This window comes from Denticeps clupeoides, chromosome 1, assembly GCF_900700375.1.
Source record: "Denticeps clupeoides chromosome 1, fDenClu1.1, whole genome shotgun sequence".
Classification (NCBI taxonomy): Eukaryota; Metazoa; Chordata; class Actinopteri; order Clupeiformes; family Denticipitidae; genus Denticeps; species Denticeps clupeoides.
In genome coordinates this window covers 14684784-14709964 of record NC_041707.1, presented here as the reverse complement: position 1 = coordinate 14709964, position 25181 = coordinate 14684784, and the positions used below count along the sequence as shown (strand labels likewise).

The 25181-nt window shown below is 43.7% G+C and overlaps 1 protein-coding gene across 2 annotated transcripts in view; it reads left to right on the top strand.

The window, feature by feature from the left end:
• Positions 1-2169: 2169 nt before the first annotated feature.
• The window catches only part of daam2 (dishevelled associated activator of morphogenesis 2), an 85314-nt gene continuing 62302 nt past the window's right edge, over positions 2170-25181 (top strand). For both annotated transcript variants that reach the window (XM_028984550.1, XM_028984473.1), the window contains exon 1: positions 2170-2439. The gene's annotated coding sequence lies outside the window, so the exon portion shown is untranslated. The remainder of the gene's footprint in view (positions 2440-25181) is intronic.

Here is a 25181-nt window from a genome sequence, read left to right as displayed (position 1 = left end):
GTCATTTCCCAGCCCATGAAAGGACATTATTTTATTATCATTCATTATCCTAAACAGACAGTTGCACTTACTAGGGCAATTTACACCACTTACAGTCTGAGTGTTCCATCCAATCGCACATCTGGTCTGTGTGCATTCTGTCCAATCACACATCTGGACCTTTACTAAACTTAATTTCAGATAAATGCTTTGCTCAAGGGCACTCCAACCAAATACTCATTTAGGATGAGAAGGAGCCACGTCTCATGAATTTATCCCACCTACCAAACCTTCTTCTTAAAAATGCACAGCACCATGTCCTTCACAGTGAAGTGGCTGTGAAATATGGCCAGGGGTCAACATTGTACAGCCAAAAGTGCCATGAATTGCACAACAAAAAAAATGAATTTTAACGCAGTTTACGCTTGGCTTGGTTTAAGCAAATGTCCTTGTGGCTAGATTGTATAAGGAAATTGGCTGACTAACTCTTGGGTAGTTGAGCAAAATAATGTAGTGGTGAGGTTTGACTACTAATGATCTGGAACAGTCTTCCACAGCTAGACATTCCTAAAGACCCCCACAATAAGGAATTCTCCAACAGATGACCTCATTTATGATGATATTGGGCACCTGATACCTTAATTAAACTGGCAGTGTCAGTTTACTGCAGCACAGAAGCACAAGAATTTTTGTGTCAAAGGAACAGATCTACTGACAGATCTGAGCCTAATGTTATGATAGGTGTGCTATAGATCTAGCCTGTCTTTTCCATCTTCCTGAATTGCACACTAAGTAAATTCCAGCATTGTTTTCTGTCATCCAGTATCCATTTCATATTATATCCATAGTAATGCTACACTACAATGTTAATGGTCATGATTCGGGTAACAGAATAGGCATGTTCCCTGGCCAGTCCGAATGATGGAAAAGCGCTTAATTTTCCTAGTGTGTGCACTTCAATCTGGTGGACTTGATTCTAAAATATCGTGTAGCATGTCATGGTTGCTTAATTATATGTCATGTATACTCAACTCAAAACAAATGTGATTGCTTAAACAAGTTGAGGAATAGCGGCATATACTTGGGAGAGGATACGATGAAGTGAGTGGGCGGAGGAGAGGTGAAGGCTTGAGGTTAAAGTTGCCATCAGAGTGACACTCACTGACATGAGCCTAATTCCTACATGATATAGGATCTGCTCTGGATTATGAATTGTGATCCTACTACAGGGCTCAAGTTGGTCCCCAATGGGAAACAGTGGCTCAGTGCTGGAGAATGTCAGACGGGGGCTTGATAGGAATTGGACAGATGAGTGATCTCTCCTTCCCTCACGTACTGTGCCCTGTGTAAGTGATGCTTCTTGCAGATTACACGGCCAGCATGGAATCACAATAAAGCACATAAATCAAACATGTGCGTACTTGCCTTTATTTCACTTTCCGCTTCTAATGTTTCAAGAAACACAATTCTGATTTATCTTGTTGAGACACATGACCACACTTCAGATGCAGCAGTGGCTCATGTTGTGCATTTTAGAAGTTTCGGTCACTATATATTTAATAAAAACCCAATTAAACAAAGGAGTGCATGGTGTGGATGGCTAGACATATCAAAGTCTCAGTGGGCCAAGACGCTGTTCACACAGCTTAAACTGTATGGGGGATTTATTATGCAACCAGGAACCAGCCAGTTTTTTCTTAATACACACTTTACCGGAGGATGGCAACCGATGAGAACCTCATACAAAAGTGCCAACTCGCATTAAACAGGTTTTCTGAAAACAACAACAAAATCACATACAGTATGTCTCAATGGGCTTTGACAAGCCCTAGAGTTGATACACCCCCCCCAACAAAAAAAAAACAAAACTCGAGGAGAGAGACAAAAAGAAAGGAAGGAACCTTGGGAGGTTGGAGATGGTTTGTCCATTAAGAGGAAAAGTCGTACAGTTGTACAGAGGTGGAGAAGTCCAAAGTGTGGTATAGAGCATCTGTCCATGTTTGGAGGTCCTGGACAGTGCAGACTAGGTTTTAGTCCAGTGTCATGGTGTACATTACGTGTCCTTTATGACGCTACTGAAGCTGTAGTTGTTATGGTGGTGGTGGTGGTGGTGGTGGCTGTGGTGACACCTCTGGGTCGTTGTTTAGCACTTGCCAGGAACCAGGGGAGAATTAGTGGAATCGAAACACGCTTACAACGGAAACACTGTCCGTTCGTGACAGCCGTGTCCGCCGGCGGCGCCTTTAAGACGCTCCGGCGGCGGGTGGGCGTGTCTCCTGGGCTCCCTCACAGACGGCGACCGCGGCGCGCCGTCCGCGCAGCGTCAGTCGTTCGCGGTGCAGCGACCGAGCGACCGGCGGCGGAGCGCGTTTTCGCCCACGGCACCAGCAGCGACGACGACCGCGGCGAAGAACGGATTACCGTCTGAGCCCATGAGTGTCTCGAAAATGAAGCTCGACGGTAGGTCTCGTCACGCTCTTTCGTGTGGGTGTCGCACCTTTTTTTTTTTTTTTTTTTTTGCCGTGATTTGACACGCACGGCGGGAAAGGGGTTATTTCCATTCATTCTGCCGTGCGCCTTCAGAACATCGACTACAACCTCCATGTTTACCACAGAAGCCGTTGCACGCCCGTTTTCCCCTCCCTGCCGTGTGGGTTTAATTTGCCGACATTCACGCGTTCTGTAAAGCCTTTTTAAACACGTTCTCGCCTGTCGCTCAGTAATTTGCCAGAAAACGTCTACCTGCGTCTACGTCTACGTCCGTTTGCGTGACCGACGTGTGGGCAACGACACGCACACGACCAACATTCAGTTCTTATTCCTACTACGGCGCGTGTACAGAACTGTATAAATGCCGCGAACCCCCTTTCGCGTAGCCGTGCGTGAGTTTAAGGTACCCCCGCCTCCCCCGTACCCCCACGCCTTGATTGCCCTGGTTTGATTGGACGTGGGCGGGGCGTGGGAGCCACCTGCCCGCGGAGTTACCTGCGCGGCTCGTCTGGCTCCCCTGACAGGGGTGCGTTATCGCGGCCGCCGACAGGGGGCGCGATTTCCCCCATTCGCGCTCAGCCACGTCCAGCGCTGCAAAATGCTCATTTTTTTTCTGGTCAACCCCACCTCCCCATAGCAGAGCTTTACACTGACAGTGGCCTTCCATAATATTTCATCTGGGCGGTTGAAACCATAACTCTGAGAGCTGTATGAAATGAAAGCAGAAATTTTCATTCTGTTGGTTAATTTGCAGTGTAGCCAGAATATGCCAGATGGTCTTTGTGGAAACTTGAGCAGAGGTTTTCTGCAAATTTCTACATAATTTGTTATGAATTGCTTTCATGCAAAACTGCTGTTATCAAGAGTTGTGACATTGCGGTTAACAAAAGATTTGGGGGGGGTTCTGGGGTTCTGATTGTGGTCGGAGGGATTAGAGTGGATTATGCCTAAGGATTCAGATCTTCTTCAGACGGAGCATTTTTGAATTAGTTAGTTTATTTTTCTTCCTCTAATGTAAGGTCATTTAAGGAATCTGTGCTAATCAGCATTACAGGGTCTTTGGATATTAGACAAGCTCAAAATATATTACCACATGGTCAACAATTGAAGCATTAAGACAGGAGGTTTCTTACTGGTGTTCAGGCCCACAAGTGTGCAGGTATTTAAGCAGGAATGTTTATTCTCACAAACATGCTTGAGATGGGAATTCTGGGACCGTGTGTGGGTGTTTATGTTGTAAGATTGCTGTTTTGGAGCGCACAAAGTGGCTCTGTTAACCACCATGCCCAGGAAGAGCATGAAGTGCTGATGATGCGGAATTTTAGCATATTTTTTTGTAGGTGTAAGGGGAAGGAGGCAGGCGGGAAAACCACGCTTGGTTTCAGGCAGCAGGTAATGCACACTCACACATGGTCGCCCCAAACCCTGCCTCAGGGCGGGCAGACCGGGGAGAAAGAGAGAACCATTGTTCGCTGCCAAAGCTTTCTGGTTTTCCTCATCTGGCCAGATGTTGACGTTGGCTGCAACCTCTGCCAACCACGCGCGTAAGGTGAGGGTCAGAAGTGCTGTGTGGCAGCTCCAGCCACTCCGCTACAACGGGCGCCGATCGCCCCAGATCACAGTGCAGCAAAGGACGGCATGCCGTGCGTGTAAACGTTGCCCCGACGTTGGACCTACGGGTGTGAGTTATCTTTCACCAGCTCCCCAAGGCAGCTGCAGTTTCACAGATTTTCCCTGCAATCATCCTTAAAAAACCCCTCAAAAATCAGCAGTTCTGCACTTTTTTTTTTTTATTTAAAACACTGCCTTTTGCTTGTGTGAATAGTTTTCCCATTTGCTTGCTTTTTGTTTTTCAAAAAAAAAAAAAAAAAAAGTTTTTTGTGTGTGTGTGCAAAGTTGTAGGCCTGGGGCATAATTCATGGAGTTTACAGAGTGTGTAACATGTCAGCTCCCCATTCTATGCAGTTATTTAGAGTTGAGACTTGTGGGCTTGATGTAGGATGCTGCCGTTGCTGTGTGGTGCAGTCAGACAAATGCTTCATTAGTCCAGATCGGTCTTAAGCCAGATTTTCTCCTTTCCTGAGTCCTGACACGAATGCATGGAACACATTGTTATGATGAGAATGAGGCTGTGGCGCGGTTTGTTCTAATGCTCAATCATTTCCTCAAAATTTTCCATGAAGCTTTGAAGAGCAAGAAACTGATATCTTGCCAGCCAGTTGTCCATGAGCTTTGGCTGCTCCCAGTTGATGCGTGTTAAGAACTCCCCTCCGAGTTTAAAGAGTAATTGGCACACGGCCTTACTACTAACAGTTGTCAGTGGATGTGGGTTGGAGGTCTTGATGTCTACCCAGGGATTAGACAATTCAAAAAGACTGCATCTGCAGTCAGACTTCATGCCCTATTCAAGATTCAAGATTGGTTTACTGTCAGTACAACAGTATACAGTGTATTGAAAGAATTTCACACAGACCCCCCCCCCCCATAGTGCAATCATAAAAGAAAGAAAAAACATGTATATACACACTAAACTATACTAACTGAAATTTAATACTGTACAGTATCTCTTTAAGAGAAAAGTACAACTTTTCTCTACAATGGACAAGACAAACGGGACATAACGGGACAACCTCATGTAGGATGCTTGTAAGTGGATCTGTTTGATAATTCAAACAGGACACACAAGACAAGACACACATGTGCAGAATGGTCAGTATGTTATTAGGTGCTTTCCCCAAACATCCATTGAACTATTGAATGGAATTCTGCTGCCATATGAGCAAATTTGGAAGCTCTGCATTGTTGGCAAAGAATGAGTCTGTTGATTCCAGCGATGACATTTCATCAGGAACCTGAAGTTTGTGGAACAGGACCCTGAATGGATGAACATGGAGGACCTGCAAGTCTCTGGCCCTTTGTCTGTACATACTGCTGTGTTAAAATATCTCCACCGTAAGCAGAACCACTGCTTTCCCTGTTTAGACCCTTGTGGTCTTCCTCGGACTGGGCACTAAATAGTTGAGGGCGCCAGAACCTTTTTCTGTTCTACTGCCTTCAGAAAGTCTCTGCATTGTGGAAGCTAGTCATGAACAGTGGACCGTATAGCTCATCAGTGATTCTCCAGAACTGGTGCAGAGTAGCAAGCATGATCTGCAAGCAATTCAGTCAATCTTTGACCTTAACCACACTGAAAAATTCTAGACTTCCGTAATGTCCACTCCTTCAGTAGAGATGCTAGTTCCTCTGTTTCTAAAGATGTTGGTGTAATTGTAGAAACTCACCATATGCAGACTTCAAAGCCAAAGTACCTCTTTGTGGACCACTTAATCAGCTTTCATTAAATACTTGAGTATTTCCTTTTCCTACCCCCCTTCATCCCCCATCCTCCTCCATCCTTCAGAGGCTCAATTCCTCCTGCAGTCTGTCAGGCGCACAGGATGTTCCTTATACAAGTAAAACCATGGTTCATTACATGTTTTTTTTCCCCTTAAAGTTCCTGTTCCTGTAAGGAAGATGAATATTTTCCCCAAGGTTTCCTAAATAAAACTGGTTGCCTTGAACACAGTTGTCCACGCAGCTTGCAAATTTAAGGTATTTTCCTTATCTTACTATCCAAGGTAAGGAAAATTGCTTATGCTCCCATGTCTCTTGTAATATTGCAGCATCGTCCAAGTTAAGGTGATCCGAAGAAGAACTCCATCAATGCAAATGCCAGTTTTTACTCTGGAGATCAGGATCTTTTTGGCAATTAGAGTTCATAGGTTGCATCAACAAAGTTGATTTTCAGGTCCATTTGGTCAGAGCCTCATCACTCCATATTGAGTTTATCATAAAACAGCACAGTTTGCGTATGACCCTACATATTAAACACATTCAGATCCAGGTTGTCCCTTGCAGGACTTCTTGGAGCATACATTTTTTCCAAACTCCAGAAAAGCATCCTTGTAAGTTGGTGTATAGATACACTGGCATAAACAGTGCAGTGTGAAGGCACTTTTGAACAATGCTTTACAGGCAGTTCTGATTGAACAGGGAGAATATTTCCAGTCTCTGGTCTGTGTAGGAAAAAATACAGCTTTGCTACCTTGACTACCTGCTGTCTGTAGCCTTTAAATAATGACCCTCAGTGCCTTGAAATAGAACATCCTGTGCAATTTGTCTAAGTCACATGAAATTCTGAATTTTCTCCTAATGAAACAGGAACTGCTGCATCTCCGTTATGTAATCTTTTAGCTTTTCAGTAGTAAGGGTGTTGGCCATTTAGTGAAGCCCCCCCCAACCCTCTGATGCCCCTTTTCTCTTCTCCCTTCCTTCTCCAGGATCACTGGAGATTTAGACGTTCCTGTTCCCCACTCTGTCCCAGACAATTAGCTCCCGTCAAAACAGGCACCAGGCACAGACTTGGGGCTTCATTCCCAAGCCACCCCCCCCCCCCCCCCCCCCCCCCCCTACTTTTTCTGACCCCGATGTTTGGCTAATGTTTCACCGGGCTACCGAGTGATGAGGTTGGGGGGGGGGTTTGCAGGTCCTCAGTGCATGCTACCCTACTGAGCACAAAGCCCTTCTTTCACAGGGGAACTGGAGCACATATGGAAACATTTTTTAAACTCCTTTTTATTATACAAACTCCCTCCCCACCTCCGTCTGAGTCCTGCATGGTTCTTCAAAAGATCCTGTCTGTGGAATTATGTTCTACCTGGCAATTGGTAATTTACCTACCATGCCACCCCCAATTAGTCTGCCTGGTCGCTTCTCTGAGTTTGTCCCTTAACCACAGGTGGAACATCAGGATTCTAAATCATGACTGCGTCCAGTTGTTTTTATAATTTACCAGTTGCACATGCAGGTTAATTTCTTGTTTTTTCCATCAGTAGTGTCTTAATTTCAATAAATATGGGTGGCATGCAATAATTTCAGCACAGTAGCTATTAATACAATATACAGTACGGGCCAAAAGTTTGGACACACCTTCTCATTCAATGTGTTTTCTTTATTTTCATGACCATTTACTTTGGTAGATTCTCACTGAAGGCATCAAAACTATGAATGAACACATGTGGAGTTATGTACTTAACAACAAAAGGTGAAATAACTGAAAACATGTTTTATATTCTAGTTTCTTCAAAATAGCCGCCCTTTGCTCTGATTACTGCTTTGCACACTCTTGGCATTCTCTCGATGAGCTTCAAGAGGTCGTCACCTGAAATGCTTTTCCAACAGTCTTGAAGTAGTTCCCAGAGGTGTTTAGCACTTGTTGGCCCCTTTGCCTTCACTCTGCGGTCCAGCTCACCCCAAACCATCTCGATTGGGTTCAGGTCCGGTGACTGTGGAGGCCAGGTCTCCACTTTTTGTTAAGTACATAACTCCACATATTGAATGAGAAGGTGTGTCCAAACTTTTGGCCTGTACTGTGCATTGCTAGCACCTCTACACCTCACTCAGGAGGACTCACACAGCTGGGAGTGTATAACACAGCAGAGATGCGGTTTCTTTTACTCCAACTCAGGGGGCTATTTCTATAAAAGGAAATGTGAACATTTTTCTGTCACACTATTAAAAAAAAAAAAAAAAAAAAAAGAACAACCGAGATGGAACTGTAAAGGAGGCACATCCATCTTCTGGCAGAATGCTAGGGAGTTTGGCGGCGGCAGGACATGGGAGCTGGAAGGCCAATGATGGAGAACACTAACGTGGACCTAAAAGCTCTCGCTGCGCTCTGTGGCCCCGCACTCCTGCTTTAGTTCATGGTCCGGGTTTGGGCCACATTCTTTTATGACAGGGCGCCCGTGCCCCAGATTGCACTGCCTGGATTGTGTCTCATGAAAGTGATAAATAATGACTGGATATGAATTCTTGTAATCGCAGCGAGAAGGAAATCGGAGAAGGGAGTGGGAGATTCATAGAGAGAGATTTTTTTTGATACCGCTCCAAAACAGGATGCCGCCAGACCATTGCAAACCCATAGTCTGTCAGAGCTGAGATCAGAATGAGGGTGATACGTCCCACAGATGCGTCAGTATTTGTCCGGGGGTCAAATTTATGTGCAGCAAGGGAGCGTGACCACTGAATAGATTGTTTTCCTGTCAGCAAGAGATGTAACCCAGCAGCTCCGGTTTGTTGGAATATTAGGATGCTCTCTGCAGTTGGGCTAGAGTCATTTAAGCCAGCGGCTGCCGATAAAGGTCGCCTCCTTTGCATGCCAGGAGAGATTTTTTTTTTATTTTCCCCGTTTCTTTGAAGTTCAGGAAAAATAAATGTACCATCATCCACCATAGTCTACGCGGTCTCTTTTAATCCAGATGTGGGATGAACCCATCTGATTGCATTTGGTTACTTCCTTGAATCCCTTCTGTACCAGTCTCTGGTCTAGGTACAGATACATCACCATACATCAATCACTAAAATGGTGCATACAACCATTACTGTTGTGGTCTTTGTGATCAGCTTTGTGATAAGTTTCTCACATGGCAGCCATTATTCAGTTGAAGACGTTTACGTTGCCTGGATTTGAAATCTGTGATTTGCTGACTAAACATATTAATGGTTCACTGTCATCCAATGTCTTTACTGCAAGCACACATCAAGGATATCACCAACTAAATTAAGACAGATTAAAGTAGACCTAACAGTACTTCTTTACAAGGCCCTTCTCGAGATAAGATGTGCAGTGCTACCTTGGTCCGAAGCAGAAGGGGATATAATGTTTGGACTCTGGATTGTGTCTCTATGGCTTGAACAGCCCTCCCTCCCAATTCGCTGCTGGCCATGCACATATCCTCTGTTTGTTTGTTTAATTGTGGGAAAAATTCCTTCAATGTCCATGAGAGGACCATGTTTCCCATAGGCTCCGCTCTTCAGAGGGCTCGAACCCCTTCATAGCCTTGGGTTCTGACTCTCCCAAAGGGACGCTTGGGTGTTGTTGTGGTGGGGTGTTTTTTTTTTTTTGTGCAGTGCTGAAATGTATCATTATCAGTCACATCTCTTAACCTCACTAATGCCCCTCACTGCTGCCGTCCCAGTCATTTAATCACACCACAAAATAAATGGAATAATCACACTGGGGCCACTGTGAGTGCCTGCCGTATCAGTGGCACAATAAAACAGTCTGGCAGGAAACACGTCCCAAAGAATAAATCACTTCAGATCTAGATGTTTAGCAACGTCTGAGTAATGTAGGTTTACTTTGGCTTCTTTCTGGACCTTGGACAGGATATTAAACGAAAGAAATGAAGAAGTAGAGTGTGTAATGTCTTACGAATGACTTGCTGTTCTGACTGAAAGACTTCGGCATGAGCAACCGTTTTGTTTTTACTCACACTTTGCCTTCTATTATTTTGCTGTTTTCTCACAAGCCGCTGTACCTGGAATGTCTTCAGTTGCCACCTTTGTCACATTTCAGTTTCACATTTGCTGCAGCTTGGGCTTTTAGGGACATTCCAGCCCTCTGAACACATGCCAATCAACATAAATATACATATTTACTGTTGTCAACCATTGTACCTCATGGTATATGTCCAAATGTAAAGAGCTGCAGCACTGCTGTCTTGTGCACCAGCTGAAGAGTGGAAGGTTTATAACGTCCATTTGTGTTGGTTCATATCCGATCAATGCTTTTATTTGAAGCAGGAAGTGTGTGGCCAGATCTCTTTGCTTGCTGTCTTCAGGTTAATGCTACCAAGAGCCCATTATATTCCTTATGCTGATATTGATGCACAATGCAGATTAATACAAATGAAAGGTGGTGTAAATCCTGGAAGTTGGCAGGAAGGCGAAATGGTGTTGCAATTCTTCACAATTCACCCAGTTATAAACAGTTCTAATTTATAATTGTAATGCTCAAGTATGACCTGCAAAACAGCAAGTATGTTTGGTATTTGAACATGTGATGGTGATGAGTCGAATGTAGAGAACGGCAGTTCACCAGTAACGAAGACTGTTCATTCAGGTTGCTGGTTCAAATCCCGAACCCCCACGGGTACCACTGAGCAAAGAACCGTCCCCACACACTGCTCACTGGCACGTTTCATGGCTGCCTCATTTCATAGTGTCACATCGTGCTGTGATGCATTGTTTCACAATGACAATCGCTTCATTTTCACTAAACCATTGTCAGTGGTAACTTTTGTGTGTTACTTCTGTGAATATTTTTTCTGTATTACTGACTATCACGTGCATACTGTTTACCTTTTGTTGAAGTAGCAAGGTAATTTAATGTCCATGAAGACTGAAGTAAGACTGTAATATGGTAACTGTCATACAAATGAACACAGGTATCTTTGGTTAGAACAACAGTATACTATTAATTGAAATTCAATGAGCTGGTCACCTTTATTGTTCAGAGTATCGGCAAGGGCATCCACTTCTGGCTTGGACAATGCTGCTCCAGCTGTTCAATGCTTTCTTCTGAATAAACTGTCAGATCAGCGGTCAGGAATATTGTAGGTAAACTGGAGGCCAGTAGCAAGGCACCAAATGAGGAACTCAAACTGCTCATAGTTGTGTGCATTTGTGTCTGGTAGCACTGCAGTATACATATGCAGTACATAATGGCATAGGCATCGTATACATAGTAAAAGGCATTTGAATAAAAAGAATTGTCTTAAAACATTTTATGAGACAGTTCTGTAATGCAGACATTAGTCCCCTTCTGTGCCCCAGTGGTAGCATAGTGTTCTGTGGCTGACACAGTTAGAGAGTGACAGTGATTGGTCAGTGGTCAGAAGCCTCTCAGACAGGAGCCATAAGCTGACCTTTGCAGGCTGGGCCAAGCCACCAGTTTACCTCAAAGCACCGAAGCACTGGGATCAATGGCACGTGTGCAGCCTGGATGAAACCGGTCTGGTCCAGGTCAAGAGGAAACGTGCCTCCTTTTGGGTTCAACTAAAAGCAAAACCAAGGGCTATTTGTAACCATGCATATAAAGATACATGATTACAGTGTTTTCCATAGCAGTAGGGGGTTTCTGTAAAAAGGATGAGGGATTAGCTTTCTGATGTTTGAGGTGTGTGTGTCTCTCCAGTGGGTCCACATAGGATTAAGGCATTAATGGGCCTGAGACATCAGCGTCTGGAATATTGACCGTTCAGCCATGCAACAAATAAATCTCTTAAATGTACAATTCTCTTCCTGTAAGCTGGTCTGTCATTTTTGCCTGTGATGTTTGCAGATAGAACTCTGGGTAACTAAAACACAATGAGCGATTTGAGCAAAGCTTCTGAAATATGCCACAGTCGGAGGACAACGCGCCTGCCCGCGGCTTTTTTGCTGAGGTTTGTTTAGACATAATTGTAGACATTTCTGCCTGCACTGTCTACTGGAATTAGTTATTTGGCTCTGAAGTTCAATGAGGTGGTGGTGCAGTTTTAAAAGTGCATCTTCTCCTCTCTTCCCTCTACTGTACATTTTTTTTTAACTGAGTATGCTATATAGTTAATATTTTATTATTGATTTGTATAAAGAATTCAACATATTATTCTGTGCATGAAACTGTCTAGCATATAACAGTAGAATATACAATATCATTAGAAAATAAAATGCATAAAGTCAAAATATATAGCTATTTTTCTGAAGTTATTGAATAATGTTCTCATATTCCTGGCTAGAATTATAAATACGACTTGATATATTTGCCACTCCACAAGAGTGCTGCAGTTTTGGATGTCTCTTCTCATTCTCCAAAATGAATGAGCAAGAAGGTATTGCAACTTTAAAAAAAGAGGACGAGAGTGATGAGACCCAAACTCGCAGAGTAGTTGAAGTGTTTTGTTTGCTCCACCCAACACCCTGCAGCTGCCAGTTCAACCAGAGCAAATTCGGCATGGCATTTGCTCTTTCCACTTCACCTGTGGCCAACCAAGGGTTTTAAAAAGACTCCGCAGTACTATCCTCGTTTGAAGGATAGATAAAAGATCCCTTTATCTATCTCGACTGGAGGAATGAGCAAAATATGTCCCATAGAGGATAAATAAACCCACAAAAGAGTGTTTTGGAGATGCGAATAGATTTGTGTAGAAACGACCTTTGGCGAGATTCTTATGAAAATGAAAAATGGAAGACATAGAGTGGGAGTGAGGAGCTGGGGAGCATTTTTTGGCAGGCGAGACCAAGTACTGAGTCCATTTGGTGGATAACAATTCCAAACACTCCCTGCCAGAGGACATTCACTTATTTTTGTCAGAATGGAGACAAGGAGATGTATATGTAAAGAAAAGCCCCTCACTCTTTACAATTCTTGATTCTACCTTGGCCTTGTTCTCCAGCTAGACATCCAGCAGACTCGGACTCTGCTTAGCCCCCAGGTATTCGCGTATTCATGAACTAATACTGGGTGTACAGTGGGTACGGAAAATATCTAGACCCTCTTACAATTTTCACTCTGTTATATTGCAGCAATTTTCTTAAAATCAATAGTCATTTTTTCCCTCATTAATGTACACACACCATATTGACAGAAAATACAGAATTGTTAACATTTATTAACAAAGAAAAACTGAAATTTCACTTATAACCACGCTTCTGCATGCCCCATTGAAGACACCTTTAATCCCTTTGGAACCACAAAATAACAGCAGTAAGAGCCGCTGTGTGCGTTTGTGAGAGGAACAGGCTAAATGGCCTGTTTTGTGTAAACGGCTGCATATTTAGTTTCCATTTAGTCTGCTCTACCCAGGGCAAACGTGTGCATGCACACCAGTGTGCATGGTCAGCAGGACGGTCTGCGGGCAATGCGGTGGAGACTTCTAGTGGGCCTTCAGGGGATTCCAGAACAGTGGGAAGACAGTTTATTGTATTTTTCACACCACACGCAAACACAAAATTCTCTTTTAATGCAGAGTGAACATAGTCCCTGAGCACAATACCGCCCCCACACCTGAGCACAGAGCCTGGGTCAAGTGCTTGGGAGACTGTGAAGGGGCAGATCATATCCGTTTTGGACTGGAACCTACAGCATGAAGAGAGTGGCGCTTTCTGGCATCCACAGCAAGTATTGGAGAGGCCACGATGTCTCCCGCCCTGTCTTCCTTCTCGCCCTGACTTCCCTATGGAGGCTGGGTGGGGTTTTGCGCTGCAGACCAAGTGATTGGAGTCCTGCTTGGGAGGTCCCTGTTTCAGCGACACTATTCCTGCAGGGAGATATGGAGCAGCCTGTTTCAGGGGGGCACAGGTCCCGGGACCAGTCTACGGGTTTTAGATGGCTGACCTGGCTTGTCATCACTTCTGGGAAGGACATAGAAAAGAGCGTCTGTCTGTTTCTTTTCCTCAGTGGGTTTATTCGGCCAGTCACTCGACACCATTTTAAACAAGTTCAAGTTGGAGAAGAACCTGGAAAAGAGGTTTGGACTAGGACCAGGTGAGCTCCGTGATTAAGTCTGAAAATAATGGCAAACAGTGTCTAGTGGACATCGGAGCAGGGGGCAGAAAAAAAACACGAACTTCGCCGACTTTCGTGCTTTTGCTGGGACGGCCACTTCAATTCCAGGACACAATGAAGGATGTCTCCTCCTCACCCAGATTAACCCCTGCTGCACCCGAGTTTGGCTCGAGCTCTTCCACTGCAGCTCACCCCTAGCCTCAGCCTATAAGCTTGATTTAAAGGAGTCTTCAGCTGGACACACAGAGGCGTGGTTATCCCATAATTCTTGTGTTGTACCGAAAGGAACTATATTCCATCTGTCATGCAAGTGCCATGCAAGTAACATTCAGTGTCGATGATTCAGCTTTTTAATTTTAATTTTATTCTTACCATTTTAGCAATTTCAACATCTCATCTTTTAGTGATGTAAACAGTTACACATTGGCAAGAAATAGACGAACAATTCTATGACCAAAACACATTTTATTTCTTTATTTACCTAAACTGTTGCAATATTTAACCTAGTCTCTTTCACAATTACTTAACTCTAATAAATATCCATAATTACCACCCTAGATACAATAATTGACTATTCATGTTGAGTATATAATACTGGCTGGCATTCCACTCTTGTAAATTTGTGCCAAAATACTTAAATACTAGGCCATTGTGACCTATGCACAGGAAATTTGTGGCTGATGTGAAAGGTGGAGTGGAAATTCTCACTGTCAGGCCCCCATTCTTATAGAATTGCGCAGAGGAAATACTCTCAGTGGGTAGCTTCTCCGGTACCTGTAAATACAATAAATCATTCATAATTGCGCTCTGCAGTAGTTCAAACATTGAAGAATATGTGGATATTTCCCAAACAAACATAAAATTTGTGTGCATGTGAACATAGAGGCACAGTCGCCTCAATGTTAAAATAGATCATTCTGTACTTTTCCGCTGTTCACACAAGCATGTATGGTATGGTATGTAAATTGCCATTCCCACATGATTCCCAGATATAACATATTACAGGTGTATGCACACAGTAGACTAAATTTGTCTGAGAAAATTTAGTCTCACTAAATTTTTTTAACTAAATATTGTTTGGAGATTGAAAACTGATTTCAATTCAGTGTTTTATGGCAATTTGGTGAAAGTTTTGAATAATTGCTGTACAGTTTATAATTACAAAATGATGGCAAGTAAGATATATTGCAGAGTAAAGTGGTGACAAATGGTGGATTACAAAAAAAAAAAAATTCTGTAATTGTGTGAAGTCTATGTATCAGTTTTGGATGTAAAAGACCCATGTGAAATGCAAAGACCACATTTGCGCAAAATGTCCTACAAGTCAATTCCTGTTTGCATCTACATGTATTTACTTTGCAGACCGTTCACACATTAAAGCAGTTAAATGCTAACTCTTCAGGGCTTTTATAGCTTGTCAGAGATCCTTGTCTCTTGTAACTTAGCAACAGATCCTTCATCAGTACTGTGCTGAGTCATCCATTTTAACTTCCCCCCTCGACAAATGCTAAATGCAACCAGGGGCTTAAACCTGAAATGATCTTGGCCAGGATGTTATGACTTTAGAGAACAGGTGTGTGTGTGTGTGTGTGTGTGTGTGTGTGTGTTGCTTCCATAATGACCCTGCTAAAGGAAAGCAAGGGAGCAAAGGCACAGTTAAGGGCAACAAGTTCAAACGTTGTTGTAAATTTCCAGCTTTAAACTGCAGGAGCCAAACAGGAGCAGGAGGGACAGACGCTAACGTTCTGCACCATTGTTCTATAAAGGAAATTTGAGAACAACTGCTGACCCACATTCGGTTGCCATTGCAAAGAAGGATAACAGTCCAGTGTAATGCAACTTTTCCGTTTTCTTAACCAGCCACTAATCAGAGCTGTGTGTTGCACTGCTGAGTGCACTGCTCCATCCAAGTGTGACTGACCCAGATTTAGATTCGACCGTTTTAAATCAATGTGGTGCATGGAACATTTCAAATGGCTAAAAAAACCTTGGGAGAGCAGAATTTGCATAATTTTAACAAGGGGGTGAAAACTGACATGAATGTTTCCAGGATATCCTGCTCTTGCGTCGGAGGGGGCAGCCCAGCCTGCTCTATGGATTTCCCACTGCACAATATGAAATCCGTTTGCAGGAAGAGACCGGTTTTATGATACTCTGCCAGCATGTGATTACAATGTGATCAGTCTTTGGGAAGTGTGCATTAAAGATTATGGATTGTGAGCAATCCTTTGGAGACTAGGGGTCATGCTGTGTCAGTTGGGGCAGTGGTGGAAGGAGTGGTGACCTAGCGGTTAAGGAAGGTTGCAGGTGCGAATCCCGAGCCAATCACTTCACTTTCACTTTCATCCTGTAATGCAGTGGTTCTCAGTCCTTTTGTTAAAGACCCCCTTGAATGCTTGAATTTTTGAGTCTGATATTAATAATCCTCTGAGGCAAACAACTGCTGTAGGCATGTAAAGTCATATGGGGGCTGTATGCTTAGACAATAGACTGCAGTGGTTTTGATGGAGGTAGGGGTGTGGGTGGGAGGGCTGTGCCGAGGCGGAGGTGCTGCTGAGTCGCGTGGCACTCGTCTGGGAGTCTGACAGGCGCAGCTGGTTCCAATCCATGCAAACCCCCCCCCCCCCCCCAATACATAATCCGAGCACAAAGAGTTTCCTCATCCCAGTCGACACAAGCAGAAACACTCCACCCGCGCCGTCTCGTCAAATACCGGCCGCTTCCTCATGCACTCCCCCACCCGTGTTGAACCTGGCTTCATTCATTAATTCTCCTCTTTTTGGCTTGTTCCTTCCAGCTTTTTTTTTTTTTTGCTTTCTGGGCCCTTTTACCAGAGTCCCTACTGCACAATAAAAGACTGGAGCGTGGTGCCAATGGAGAGGCGAGTTCTTCATTTTCACCCCTCACACTCTCACTTACAGGCAAACACACAAACTCACTGTAATGTCAGGGCTACTCAACAGTCCCAGGCATAGCAACATCAGAGTTCAGGATGTTTGCGAAGAATCTTTAGCTATTGGCGGGCAGCCACAGCGTGCTGTTCCTCGTCACTGCTGAGCGTGGCTGTCCATGTGAGATTTAAGAACTTTAGGGGGGGTCAAAGGCCACTGCTGAAATGCCCAAGAGGAATTAATCTGTTGCCAAACTTTTCAGTGAAACCCAATGGAACAGGCTGTCCAGTGTCGTAGGATGAAGTAAGTCCATTGGAGTGTTCTTCTCTCCAGGATTTTTGGATGAACTTTTTGAACTTTACTTTTTCCTCTCCTCCTCTGTTCTCTAACATGGAACATGAAAAGCCTTGGGCATTTCAATAATGTGAAGCCAGTGGGGCCAGAGAGGTTCTCAACAAAAGATTTTGGTTTTGCAAATGCTGACACACTGGCTGTAAGGACAAAGATCCCAAAGCTTCTGTTCCAGTATGAATGTGCTTGCGGTGCAATATGTTCATGTTTGTGGCATGAGTGATATGTGTGGACGTGTAAACCCGTTACCCATCAGTTTCCAATTCTCGAACGCTGTTCTGTTTTGTCTTCCTGTATTTTGTAGCTTATATTTTCCCTCCCATATTAATTAGGTAAATATACTGCTGTTGACCTTTTCCTTACCCTCAAATGGATCTTTTCCATGTCCCCATAACTGTATAAACAAATCACTTCCTGCTGCTTGTGTTGCCCGGTCATATGATGAACCGTAGTGGGACCGGGTGTCCTGTCCTTGGGTTAAAAGTACACCACGAGCATTATTGGAGGCTCAAGGTCAGGCTTAGGGTCCAGGTGGCTGCCGTCCCCATCGTGCACCTGTTGAGCAGGGATCTACTCGTAACACAGACGATGACTTACAGATGCTCCAATGAGGACGTTAGCGCGGCTGTGAACTCGTTTCAACTTTCCATCGCTGGACTTTCTGAAAATGTGTGACACCAGTGATTTACTCTTTCACACTGGGCTTTATAAAAAGGCCAATTTTGTTGCAAACGGGGAGCGATTATTTAAAGGTCTTTTCGTTTACTACTTCGAGAATATCACCCCGAAAAATGTATGGAGCCATAAAACTGGTTCTTTTAGTGGCCGTAAAAGAAACAGTGATAAATTGTAATGTCTGTTGTACAGCCGAAGCCGCTCCACAGGATGTGGCCTCACAGTGCCAATATAATACCAACTGTAGTGTAAGGCAGGCTTTAGTGCTTATGGAAAAAATGGATCTGCAGAATCCTTTCTCTGTACCTTCTCACCCGGGGTCCTAGCAAAATGTGCAAAAATCACAGGCCTACATCTGCCCGGCGCATTAAGGTAGGATTGAGATGGCTGACCAGGAGACCATACAAAGAACACATTAAACCCTAAAAAACGTTTGTGCTAGGACAAAAACCAAACATTAATGTTATGGGAAAATATCAACAGATGAGTTGATAACAGTAAATATGTAATATGATTATACATCTTATGCAAGTCTGACAGGATTAGGCATACAGTTATTAAAAGTTGCAGTTGACTTTATATAGATCAAGTTGATTTAAAGGGTCATAGATTTAGTGTATCATTGGGCTGCAGCAGTACCTTGAAGGTCAGTACCCACAATTTCACATAAGTTGCAAATTGGTTTTAGAATAGTAGCTGAAACGGCAAAGGCCTAAGCTTTCCAAAACTCCTATCAGCTCTTAGGGCAGGGCACGGGGCGTTAGCAAAGATTTTATACATACACAAAGCTCCCACACCCTTTCACACGCATTGCAGTGTTTGCTGCTGTTTGTGTGCAGTGCCATGTCACCGCTCTCTGTTTGAGAAAGGGAGGTTAAGATTGATGAGTTTGCTTTTGGGGATTGCCATTTTTTTGCATTGGTCTTTGTTGTCAAGTGCATTTGAACAAAACACTCCAGAGCTGTTCTGACCGACAGTGGCCATATGTTGGAGAATGGTAGAGCAAAAACGTGAAAAGCAGTTATGAAGGATATGAAGGAAGACTTGCAAAATATCTATGTGTCTGTAGCCTGTGCCTAAAGACTAATCTTGGGGAAAAAAAAAAAAAAAAAAGGCTTCAGAATTTCCACTCTCAGAAAAGCAAACAGAAATAATCCACGAGGCCAAGACAAACCCTCAGTAATGCACAAAGAAACACCACGTCATAATATGCAATGTCACTGTGTTTCAGATTAGCGGAGTTTAGGAATTCTTGGTCACAGATCCAACTCTGGGGTTTCGGGTTTTTTTTATTCTTTCTATGAACTGTATGGTTCTTCTCCTCCAATTGAAATTGACCACACAGTCATTGTGTAGAATGTAGAGCGATTTAGAGAAAGAATGAAAAAAGGGAGGATGGAGGTACTTTACATGCATTACGTGGACCACCCTGAACGGCTACCTCATTTTCTCCAGTGTTCCATTCAACTGTCCAACACCCAGCACTGTGCCAGTGCTTTATTTAAATACCGGCAACTCCTGGGCAAGCTATCAGAAGGCCTATTTCTGAGGACCCTTTTTCAGTCCAGTTTCACCAAAAGGGTCCTGCCAAAGCTTTCAAACAGGGTTTTTCTTGGATTCTTCAGTATCGATTAGATTATTTGCAACATTTAGTTACATCAGTTTCCATATGAGTTTCCAGCTCATTCATTCATACTGCACAGACAGCCTGGTCTCATGTGTGCAGCATAACACTGCAGAGTTCACAGTGCTTTTTGTTGTTTATCTGGAAAATCAGATGACTAAAACAGGACTTAAAATGCATATAATCATGTTAGTGACTACACAGTGCATATTTAATGAGTATTTGCCATTAAAGGGCCTCTGAGAAAAATTCTTAGTGGTCTCCTAATACTGTATCTGAAGTCTCTTTTCGAAGTCTCTTAGTGCAGAATTACAGCCATTTTTAGCCAGTCCCACAATGACATTTCACCAGGACGCGCCTATAGAAGTGAGGGGACATTCGCATAAATGACATCAGCGCCATTCACCAACAACAATGTGTGGCGCAGACATGAAGTAATGGCAGCGTTTTCCCAGGAAAAAAAATAAATCCCCTTGTGACATCTGAGTGACGTCTGAGCTGCTGCTCTGAACGACAAAGCAGAATGGCCAAAGCTCTCTTTTTACATGTCACCATTTCATAGACAGGTTAGGGGAACTCTCGTATTAATGTTAAATAATCTCACAAAGTGAATCTTTCATGTGAGGGACCTTTTAACACACATTGACAGTGCATTTAATTGCTTTCATCTTAGAACTACCATCATTTACATTTACATTTACAGCATTTATCAGACGCCATTATCCAGAGCGACTTACAATCAGTATTTACAGGGACAGTCTCCCTGGAGCAACTTAGGGTTAAGTGTCTTGCTCAGGGACGCAATGGTAGTAAGTGGGATTTGAACCCGGGTCTTCTGGTTCATAGGCGAGTGTGTTACCCACTAGGCTACTACCACCCTGGCTGATCAGGCCTGACACCTTACTCTTCAGGAAGTGTGTAGTTCCAGACAGTGTTTGTCGATGCCTCTTTTCTCTCTGTGGGCTCCTTAAATGTCAAGTTCAGAATGAGGACTCAAGTCCATTTTGACAGCCCAAGTGCATAATTAGGGGGCAACCCAAGTTGAAAGTAATTGCTGTGTTTGACTGTGTATCCCCAGCTGAGAGACTGATGGCATGGTGTGAGAGCCCAGGGTGTCTACCCCTCATATACTTTTACTGTAAAGCGCATGCTGTAATAAAGACAAGTCAAAACAAACACACCCTGGGAGGAACGTAAACAGATGGAATTCGGGATAATCCTGTTGTTCGTTGCTTATCGCGCCAAGCATCGCCGCAAATACCTTCACACGTCCTCCACGGTCCGTTTTTCTATCATGCTTCCATTTTCAGCAGATTTCAGAAACACACAGGCCTCCCTGTAAACTAGGGCTAAAGATCCCAACCCGAGGAGGAGGAGAGGGGCGTCCATGTGCATTACGGATCTGTCCCTAGAGCACCTTCAGGAACGGGTCCCAAAACGAATGTTGCCCCGCCATTATCATTCGTCTTCTTCAGCCAGAAGGACAAGAAGCAACCTAAACATGGTCGCCCCTCTGTTGACAGAGCGTTCACTGAACTGAGCGCTGACTGTTGAGGTTAAAAATGAGTCCCCGCAGTGCCCTGCTGTCATAAAATATACTCTTGGCAAATGCTAATGTGTTCATCAGTGTAGCCTTTTTTTGTTAATACAAAAGGGCAGTGTGTCATTTGCAGTGCACAAGGGGCCAAAGACCCCAAGACTCAAAAGGGTCATTGGGTGGTTAAGCATTATCCAGCACGAACCACAGTAAAGCATTGCTGCTAATGATGATGATGAATACATATGAATTCTAGCCTTGCAAGGCACCATGAGGGGGAATAGCTATTGTGAGATCTGGGTTTGAGTCTCTGCGCAAATGCACACAGTCACACATGCACGGTCCAGGGCTATTGTAGACTCAGGGATCCTTATCTGACCAAAACTGTATAAATATTGAGCCAATTAACAACCCTAATGATAAGGAAACCAGGCCTGTTGCAAAATCAAAGATTAATCAAAGATGTCTCCATGTTGAAAGGAAGCATGTAAAAATAACATAACTGCAGTGGTAAAATATAGTAAAATTAATCATTCATTATTAATTAAACCTTTCACGTCTGTTGCCTGTTATAAGCCTCTTTGATCTGATGCACAGATGAATAATAGGCAAAGATTTTTTATTTTTTATTTTTTTTATATCTAAGTGAATTGGTGGATAAAGGAAGGCTGCCCATGCCTAGAATATCCGTGGTGGGAGGAAACAGGAGCAGGAGTGCCTGGAGAACCAAACACAGGTCCCATGCTTGGGAGGCATCTAGTTAGCATCCAAGAATGTAAGTCATTCTGGATAAGAATCGTGATGCTTTATATTTAGCCTAACTATTTAGAACCTCGTGACTACTACGTCATGCCAGAGAAATAAGTGGGGTGGCACCAATCTGAAGTTCAGCAACATAGAAGCAAAAAGGAGCATGAAGGGCAAATCCAGCTGGTTTTCTCCTTTTAGCCGACCTCTGCGAAAGGTCACACAGAGTGAAGAAAAAGAATGTAAGCTGTGAGGCTTGCCGTCAGAACTGGCTGCAGCCTTTTTGCGCTTGTCCTCAGGCCATCGTTTCACCACGATTACATAACTGCTTGGGTTTTGTTGCAGACCTTATCAGATCCCCTTTTAATGCAATACGTGGGAGATAATTGCAAATGTTTTTTGGATCAGGGACAAGAATTAGGCTCATGATGTTGTTTCCCTTTCTTCTCCAGAAATTGGCTTGATTTGAACTTGTGTAGAAGAGACAGAAGAGGGAAAGCACTCCTCTGGGCCTTCTGTGATTTCAGCCGGCCAGCCCTTTTTCCGGTAGCGGTCCAGGGTCGGGAATGCTGCTCGGTGGGGACAGGGAAGAGGAGGAGGATGCTCAGTGGTTAACCCAGGCAGCAGAGGGTCACTTCCTTTCATCCTGCTTTTTTCCCCTCTCCAGGGGAAACGGGCTCTGGCGTACAGACCCACATGCGCTGTCATATTTGGGGCTAGGAATTCAGGGGCGGGTCGGCGAGTGAGCAAACTGGAGAGAAAGAGGGCGGGAGACTGAAAGGGAGGACGTAATGTCAACAGCTCCAGTCCCAGCACAGTCAGCAGTAGCAGCGGCTCCATCTGAAGCGGGAGCTTCTGTAGCTCTTAGGCTTGGAATACCGAAGCAGGCCCTTTTTAAATAAAGCGAATGTGATAGACTTTTGCCAAGAGCTTTTTTTTCCACGTCTGTCGGGGGAGGTTTGTCTGCAAGACAGTGCCTCGGATGATCAGGATGTACTGGCAACTGTCTGAAACGGGTAACTATCACCGTCTGAGCTGATGTGCGGTGTTGTCAGCTCCTCCACAGCTGTGAGAGGGTGTCGGGATGTTAGGGCTGCGAGGGGAACAGGACCCAGATGTTTAGCAGCATGCAGACCTGTAAATGTGCTCCATCCCACTGTTAAAATGGGAGGGAAGCCGTGGACCTCGGCTCCCTATAAAACAAACATTTTGGGAAGCGTTCCAGCTGAGAGCTAAATGCGGAAGGGCTTGCAGGGGGAGAGGGTCAGAGATTATGGCAACAAACCTCACTTCTTCACTCAGGTTTAGTTGCCCTGTTGTGACTAGCAAAATGGCAGAGGCTGTGTTTATGTGGCACTGCTGATTTCCATTTTTAGGATTTATAGTTCATAAACTATCATTATCATAAAGTGAACCTAAAGGTTTATAATTACCATGGGTCTGGTATGAAAAGCTTTCTGTGAGTCTCAATGTCAGGTACAGGGATGCATGTTCCCTGCAGGAACATGGTCAAACGGATCATACCAAGGAAATAGTTCTTAACGAAAAGTCCAATACTGGCCCAAACTCGTCTGGGAGTTCTGGTATACATATTTGGGTCATGAAGGCGTATAAAGAATGCCTGGAATTAAGCGTGTGATGGGCATGGCTCTGAAATGGGGGATTATTTTAGATGAAGTTCTGGTTTAAACTTTACAAAGTTAAAGACCTGGGGGTTTTGGGAGACTCATTCCTGTCCTCTCCCAAATTTAACCAAGTCCGCTTAGCTATTCTTTCTGGGCTCTTAATACTTTCCACAGCTAACTCACAGATGATAACACAGCTTTTCTTTCAGGCTGAATCTAACAGTTCACAGTATTTAAACTGAAAGCTTCAAAAGCACCGCAGTGTTCTTTTTGCTGCATAAACCCTCAAATATCTTGTGACCAAATGACCAGTTTTACTGGTCCTGCCATGGTATAAGGGGTGACACATACCTCATTTTAAGATGATAAACAACAGCGACGTGAAAGTTCATGACCACTTGCCCCATATTTACGCACTGAATGAATTTCTTTATACTGGACTGGCCTTTTACTGGTAGACCAAGCACGGTTATATCAGGCCTTATGCAAACCACATGCAAAGGCTCATACGCACGTGGAGGTCTGCTACAGTTTGCTCCTTTTCTTTTTTTTTTTTTTTTTTTTTAAGCAAAAGTCACATATATGTTGAATTAGTTTGGCAGGATAAAAAAAGATCTGCCTTTAAATTTTTTAATATCGGGTTTAGACATTGCTTGCATGTGTAAAATCAATTGAAATCAATCCCAACTGATTATATGTATATTTTACTATGCTTCAGTGCTTCAGATAGCTGCCAGAAAACTTGTGAATGAGGCGGTGAACATGCAGTGGGGCACTGCATGAACAAGCAATGCAAAAACACATAATGCTTTGAATGGTAGCAATGGAAATAAATGTAAATTGAACCACATTCTACTTTCAACGTGCAAAATGAGAAACTGGAAAGTCAGCAATCGGCACAACGTTGGCTAGAGTTACCATGGAAATGCCATCCCTAATACTTGCACAGAACACCCCATAAGCAGAGAGAATGATGTAAACCCCACAATTCCAGCATTAAGGCCTGGCAGTGTAAATTTGTCCTGGCAGCAAATTAGTCACATTGTCATTTAAAAAAAAAAATTCTGCCCAGTAGAACTTTTTTATGCTAATCTACAATCAAGGTGAGTGTGTTCATCCTGCCACCATATCGAGGCTACAATTTGCCGAACCGGCCTGTCACTCTGTGCCTTTTCTCCATAAAGTGTGACACATAGCCAGCCAGGAAATTCCTTGTCTTTATGTGTGAAAGATATGCCATTGAATTTTGCGCTGGTGACACACTTTGCAGCTCATGATGCACAAGCATATCATTGTGCTGTACAGTCTGGCCAATTCAGGGAAAATCTATTTTAAAACTGGTTGGCCTGCAGGCTGGCCCGTCCTGAGCACTATAACGGTATGGGACGAACATTCCAGGCATTACACACAAGTCCTAGGACCCGTGATCTTTAACCTTGTGAGAACATGGTCCATTTCAACAGCACACAGTTGGGAATGCCCAGACAGATTGCCATCTTTGACTTAGTTATTCTCTCTGGAAGGGCTCGATAAACCCTTTTAGACCTTTTCAAAAATTGTTCCAAACCACATTTTCCAAATTTTCATATTGTGACCATATCTACGCTAAAGGAAACAACTAGAGAGAAAGAGGTCATGGTTTCTTTAGACATTTTTCTCCTTAATCAAAAAATGCAGATTTAAATGCCAAACAAACTTGATCCCCGTCTGGATATTAAACTGCCAACAGAACTTTACTTATTTGATTTATTTTTGGTTCTTGATATTGTGCAACTGGCAACTCCTTGACAAAATAAGAAAACAATTTGATACCCACACACAAGGGGTGCTTTGGGATTTCATGCCAGTGGATGCTGAGGATCTGGTTACACGCAGAGCCCTGTTAATATGT